This window comes from Protopterus annectens, chromosome 1.part1 (genome assembly GCF_019279795.1).
Source record: "Protopterus annectens isolate FY-2018-M chromosome 1.part1, PAN1.0, whole genome shotgun sequence".
NCBI classification, from domain to species: Eukaryota; Metazoa; Chordata; order Ceratodontiformes; family Protopteridae; genus Protopterus; species Protopterus annectens.
The window spans coordinates 1155870014-1155876211 of NC_056726.1; positions in this window are offsets into that span (position 1 = coordinate 1155870014).

Here is a 6198-nt window from a genome sequence, read left to right on the forward strand (position 1 = left end):
GAGCCAGTTAGCATCCCAGTGTATAACAGAGGGGGTTATTCCTAGTATATTTACCTTTTCTACTATGCCTGAGTGGGGAATTGTGTCAAAAGCTTTGGACAGGTTGAGGTATGTGGTGGGCACTGTTTCACCTTTATCATTTGCTTTGGTGATCTTTTAAAAGGTCCACCAGGTTAAGTAAGCATGACCTGCCCTTAACAAATCCAAACTGTGTCTGTAGGTTCCTTATATCCTGATTGATTAATTCCATAAGTGTTTCTATGGCTTTGTATATGAGCCTAGTCAAAATATTGGGTCTGTAATTGTCTGGGACTGTGAAGGTCCTCCTTTATGCAGGAGAATGACCATAGTTCTTCTCCAGTCTCTTGGTACAAAACCTGTATGTAGGCTGAGATTGAACAGTGTTGCTAGGGCTGTGGCTAAGTCATGCTTCATGTTTTTTTAAAATACATCCAGGGATATTGTCAGGACCAGTATTTGTAGCTTTTGATAGCACTTTTAGGCCTTGGTCTTTGTGATATTGGGGTGGGGTGACATTTTCAGGTATAGCTTGAGGGACAGAAAGAGGGGAGAGAGAGGGATAAAATTAGAACTGAATTTATTGGCCAGTAGGTTAGCTATGTATTCATTATTTATTTGTTTATTTATTTATCATTTATTTATGTTGCAAAATAGATTTAGATCTCTTGAGCTGGTGTGTATGCCTCCACTGGACTTGAAGCTGTGCAATAGGAAAGAGATTTCAACCATGACAGAAGACAGTCTTGCATCAGCCTGCTGCATTAACTGATCAGTTCTACCCAGTGACACCAGAGAAGTGAGCTTTTGAATTGTCATATATATTTTATTTGAGGACAAATATTGCTAATCTGCTACTATTCCTTATTTGTTCCAGAGTTTTTTTATTTAGAGCACTTTTTGCTGTTTTACTTGTGAGAGAAGCAAAATTGCTAATGCTCTGAGTGTCTTCCTGCTCCAGGCCCTACCAGTGTTATGATCTATTGCCATGTGTGATATATAAGTGTAACTACTGCTAATCTATTACTACACCATATTTGTGTAAAAGTTTTGTCCGTTTAGAACATATTTTGCTGGCTTTGCTTGTAAGACAAAGAAAACTGCTAGGGTTTTGGGTATCTACTTGCTGTATGTGTTGATACTGATGGTTTTTGCATGGTTGGTTGTCTTTAAACCTACTGTTTTATATTATGCTGCAAAGCATGGCTCGATAATTTATTTGGCTGGTTTGCTCTGAGCCGCACATTGATGCCACAGTTGTTATCCAGATTTGACTTACTTTTATCTGATATTCATTCAAGCTCAGGCTCATACTTGGAAAAACTAGTACTGGATGCAACTTAAGTTGCATTTATTTTGGAAGTTAATAAATAGGATAGAGATATTAAGATTATTGGAAGATAAAAGGAGAGAAGTTGAAGCACAATGGTGGGATTTCAAGACCATTACAGAAGATGGCTTACAGACTTATTGAGATGACTAGGGCATACACCAGCAAACCTGAGATTTTGCAGGAATGAGAACAATTAATGGAGGTAAGAAGGAGCTTAAAGACATTTAAACATTGGGTACCAGAATATGTAAAACAATGCTGAAATGTTGATTCATTAGTGCAAAGGCAAGTATTATGCAGAGGCTGAATATAGGCAGATAAACATCAATATACATAAAGAATATGATACTGTTAAGAAATCTACTGTCATCTCCAGCCTTAGTCATTCAGTTTTTGAGCAAAGATGGTAATGGAAGATTACTGAGTAAACTAGATGACATCACTGGATGCTGAAAGGAGTGTACAGAAGAGTTATGTCTGAAGAAGAGGATTTCTATGAACCTTTGAATGAATTAGAACCTATGATACTGAACAATGAATTTCATTCTGTGCCTCCTCCACAAATCCCCTAGCCACCTCTTACCTAACATACTCCCTCCTAATAGATGCCCACAGTACTTGCGGGCATGACTATTCTTATAAAGGCCCTAGTGGTTGTTAGCCTAGTAATGACCTAGGAACCTATGAATATATGTCATTAGACACCCTTAAAGGTAGAAGACATCTGGAGATGATAACTTTCCTGCTGACTGATTAAGGCTGGAGGTGACAGTGGATTTCGTAATCATCGTCTGTGATAAGATCCTCCAGACAAAATAATGAAAACAAACCTCAAAACAGTAAATCCACCAATGAATGGAACAGCACAATAAAAGACCAATATAAAGCTTTATTGACAAAAATTAAGTGCATTCATCAGCATGTCTCAAAAGATTTTATCAGACTTCAGGATTTTTGTCAATAAAACGTTATATTGGTCTACTGTTGTACTGCTCCATTCGTTGGTGGTTCGGTGGATTTACTGTTTTGAGTTTTTGCTCTGGTTCCTGGTTTTTTGGTCAGACCAAACAATGGCTGAAGGACTGCCTTTACTCAGTGTTTCTACTGATCCAAAAAAGATGGGGAGCAACAAACCATATTACTAATCACTCATGCCAGCAAAATATTATTGTGAGTCCTTCTCAAGTGCATTGATTGCATCATGAGTAGAATGAGAGCCAGCCAAAGAAAAGAAGGATTCAGGAAGAGTTTTGACACTAGACACCAAATGTTTATCCTTCAACATGATCATTGAGAAAATAAGAGAATTCAGCCAACCTCTCCAAATATCATTTGCTGTTTACAAGAAAGCCTTTGATTATGTGAATCATTGTAAATTGTAGAAGGCATTAAAACATATGGATATTAACAACAATATGTCTGACTTATGAAAACCTTTGACATGCATCTTTTAGAGTACAGTGTCCTCTTTCAGAATCCCTTCAAATGAAAAAGGAGTTGAGTAAGAGTGCTTAATTTTGCCTACATTATTTGACTTGTATAATGGAGAAGTGATGAGAAATTCTGTGGATGAATTGGATACATCGATTTTTCAAATAAATGGAAGGAAATGTACTCTGTGCAGATAACCTTGCCCTCACTGCATCATCATCATCATCATCATCATCAGATGACTAACAACAGCTAGTAGATAAATTATACAACCCTCAAGAGACAAAAACATGGCAGTACAATGACAAAATTAAATCTTCAACACATCATGAGGGCTTTAACCCTCTTTACCGTCATTGAACACATCTTGAGCAAATGAGTACTTTTAAATACTTAGGGTCAACATAAACCAACACAATGACTGTAGAAAAGAAAACTGGCCAGTTTAGGTTCAGCAAGGTCAAACATCAAATTGCTCACCCAGCTGCGGAAAGATTTCTGTCTGAAGAAAGATAACAAACCGAGACTGCTCAAATCATTAGTCTGGTCAGTTGTAATGCATGGATGTGAGAGATGGACACTCATGATGGAAGAAAGCAGAAAAATAGAAGCCTTTAAGATGTGTCACTAAATTTTGAAGGTTAGTGGAATTGAACATCTGGTAATTGAATCAATAACCTGAAAGATATTCTGAAAAGACAGCAACTTGCAATTCTGATTGCTCAACAGAAACTAAGATATTTTGGTGACAGCACAAGCTTATTAAACCAAATAATACATTATAAAAATATATTTGTCCTGCCCTTTTTCATTATTCAGATGAAATGTTTTTACAAACTGTATAAGGCTGACACTGACAACTAGTTTCTGAACCTCATACATTTTGAGATTCATGCCTAAAAAGGACAAATAGAATATAAAGCAGTTAATCTGAAAGTAACCTATTTTCTAGTGCTAACCCAAATCCCATCCTACATTACCACCAAGGGCTGTCTACTCGTGAATTTTTGCTCTGGCACTCAGAGATGATCAGGTGTCCTGTCTTCAGTCCCTCAGTTAACCTATTCATCTCTCTCCAAGAGGTGAGATCCCTATAGCTCATCTGTTCATCCTAGGGGTGAAATCCAAACAGACAGAGCAGTGTCATTATTTATCTCAAGGTATATTGTTACTTTTAATTCCTAATAGTTTTTACTTTTAATTCTTAACCCCACATGCTCAGTAATCTGCTCTAGTGTTGGGCATGCAATGGATATCAGTGAAGGTGTGTTACACATATCAGAATGTGACATAACTGCTTAAGACTGCCCCACTCCCCAAGGTGCCCTGACTATAGCCCAGCCAACCCTAGCAACTGACAGAGTAGCAGGGAAGGGATGCACATGCCCATCCAAGGTGGGAGGGCATTCATTGATAAGCCTAAGGGGAGGCATGGTCTGAAGAGGTAAGCTATGCTCAGATGTAATAAAGAATTGTGGTGGTGGAAAAAGGGAGTGGATAAAAAAATACTTCCAGATGGAGTTACAGACAAGCTGAGCCACCAGGACATTCTCAGGATCCATGACCAGCTCCAGGGGTGGGTTGTAGAGTAGCTGGCAGACCCAGTGCAGATATGGGTATTGGGGGATGGGCCAGTAATTGTAAGGTTTGAGGGGACCAAAGAAAATTGCCATGCTCTCTTTGAAGCCACAGCTCTCATGGCTCTTTGGTCTCCACCAGGGATTCAGTCATGGGATTGAGCACCCCAGACATGTACACTGCACCAACCCCACCACACCATCCTCCTGAAGAGAGGTGCACTGGCTAAGCTATATTACTCTCTTCCCCCATGCCAACTCCAACAGGAACCTGAACTTTAAATCAAATTCAGGTCACTTGGCTCATCATGAGGGCTTTAACCCTCTTTACCGTGAGAGCTCAGTCATAATCATAGGTTCATAGGTGGGTACTGGGCTATTGTCCCAAGGGCCTAAGTAAGCCTAGCCAACAAAGTTCTCTAGCTTACACCAACCCAAGAAAGTTAATTTCCTGTGCCCCTGTCGAGCAGAGCCACAGAAGTGATCCCTGGGGTGTATTTCCTATTTCCCATCCACTCATCAAGATTTTTCTTGAAGAGTGTTAATGAGGAACTTTGCTTGACATAGATGGGTAGCCTGTTACAGGGTATGGGAAGTTTCTGGGACAGGAATCTATCTCTCCAGCAAGTCCTGTTTATTGTGGTGACAAGGTTTAGGTCCCTAGAGCGTGTAGCTCCGAGAGATTGGGATTTTTTTAAGTGTAGCATGTCCAACAGCTCTGGGTTTGACATAGCTTTATATGTTAGGCAGAGATCACCTTGGAGTAGGCGATATGCTGCAGAGTAAAGTTGGAGTTTTTTGAGATGATCAGTGTAGGGCATCAGTTTGAGGCCAGTAATTCTCTTTGTGAGGTACTTCTGTGACCTTTCTAGCTGCTGCTGCAGATGTCTTGTGAGGTACATTCCAAAAGGGGCGTTGTACTCTATAATGGGTCTAATGAGTGTCGAGTAGAGGGGAACAATGACCTCTTTTTTCCTGGATGAGAACCCTTTTGTAATGAGGTGTGCCATGTAGAAGGATTTCCTGACTACTGTAGCAATGTGATTATTAAAGGAGAGACTACTGTCCACCTGGGTCCCAAGGTCTCTTATCACACATTCGGTGTTAAGAAAACTGCTGCCTATGTGGTAGTTCATGAGTACAGAGTTTTTATCAAAGGGGATAACAATGCACTTTTTGGCATTGAGCTTGAGGCCATGGCTCTGACACCAGGCATCTGCCTCAGTGAGGCCCCTCTGTAGGGTGTCCACATCATTTGGGGACTCGACTATAGCTCCTAGTTTGCAGTCATCTGTGAACATCATTAGCCAGAGGCCTTCTGTGTTAGCCTGTACTTCAGAGAAGTAGATACCAAACAGGAGAGGTCTCAGGATGGAACCCTGTGGTACTCCACTTGTCACTGGTTTGAAGTCAGATTTGGAGTCTGCAACTTTTACAGTGTGGGTTCTGTCAGTGCGCCAGTTAGCAACCCATCTTGTGACATAGGGATTTATACCTAGTTTAGTGAGTTTAGCTATAATTCCAGAATGGGGGATGGGGTCGAAGGCCTTGGCGAGGTCAAGATAGGCTGTGTGAACCACCTTACCCTCATCTACGGCTTTGGTGACTGCCTCAAAGAAGTCAATCAGGTTCAGGAGGCATGATCTGCTTTCACAAACCTGAACTGGGTGGGATCCATAGTTTGGAGGTTACCAATGTCTTTGTTTACGAGTTCCATGACGATACGTTCCATGGCCTTGTAGACCAGGCTGTCAGGCTAATAGGGCGATTGATCCCAGGATCCGTGGTGGCTCCCCCTTTGTGGAGTGGGATAACTGTTGCTATGTGCCATTCAGTGGG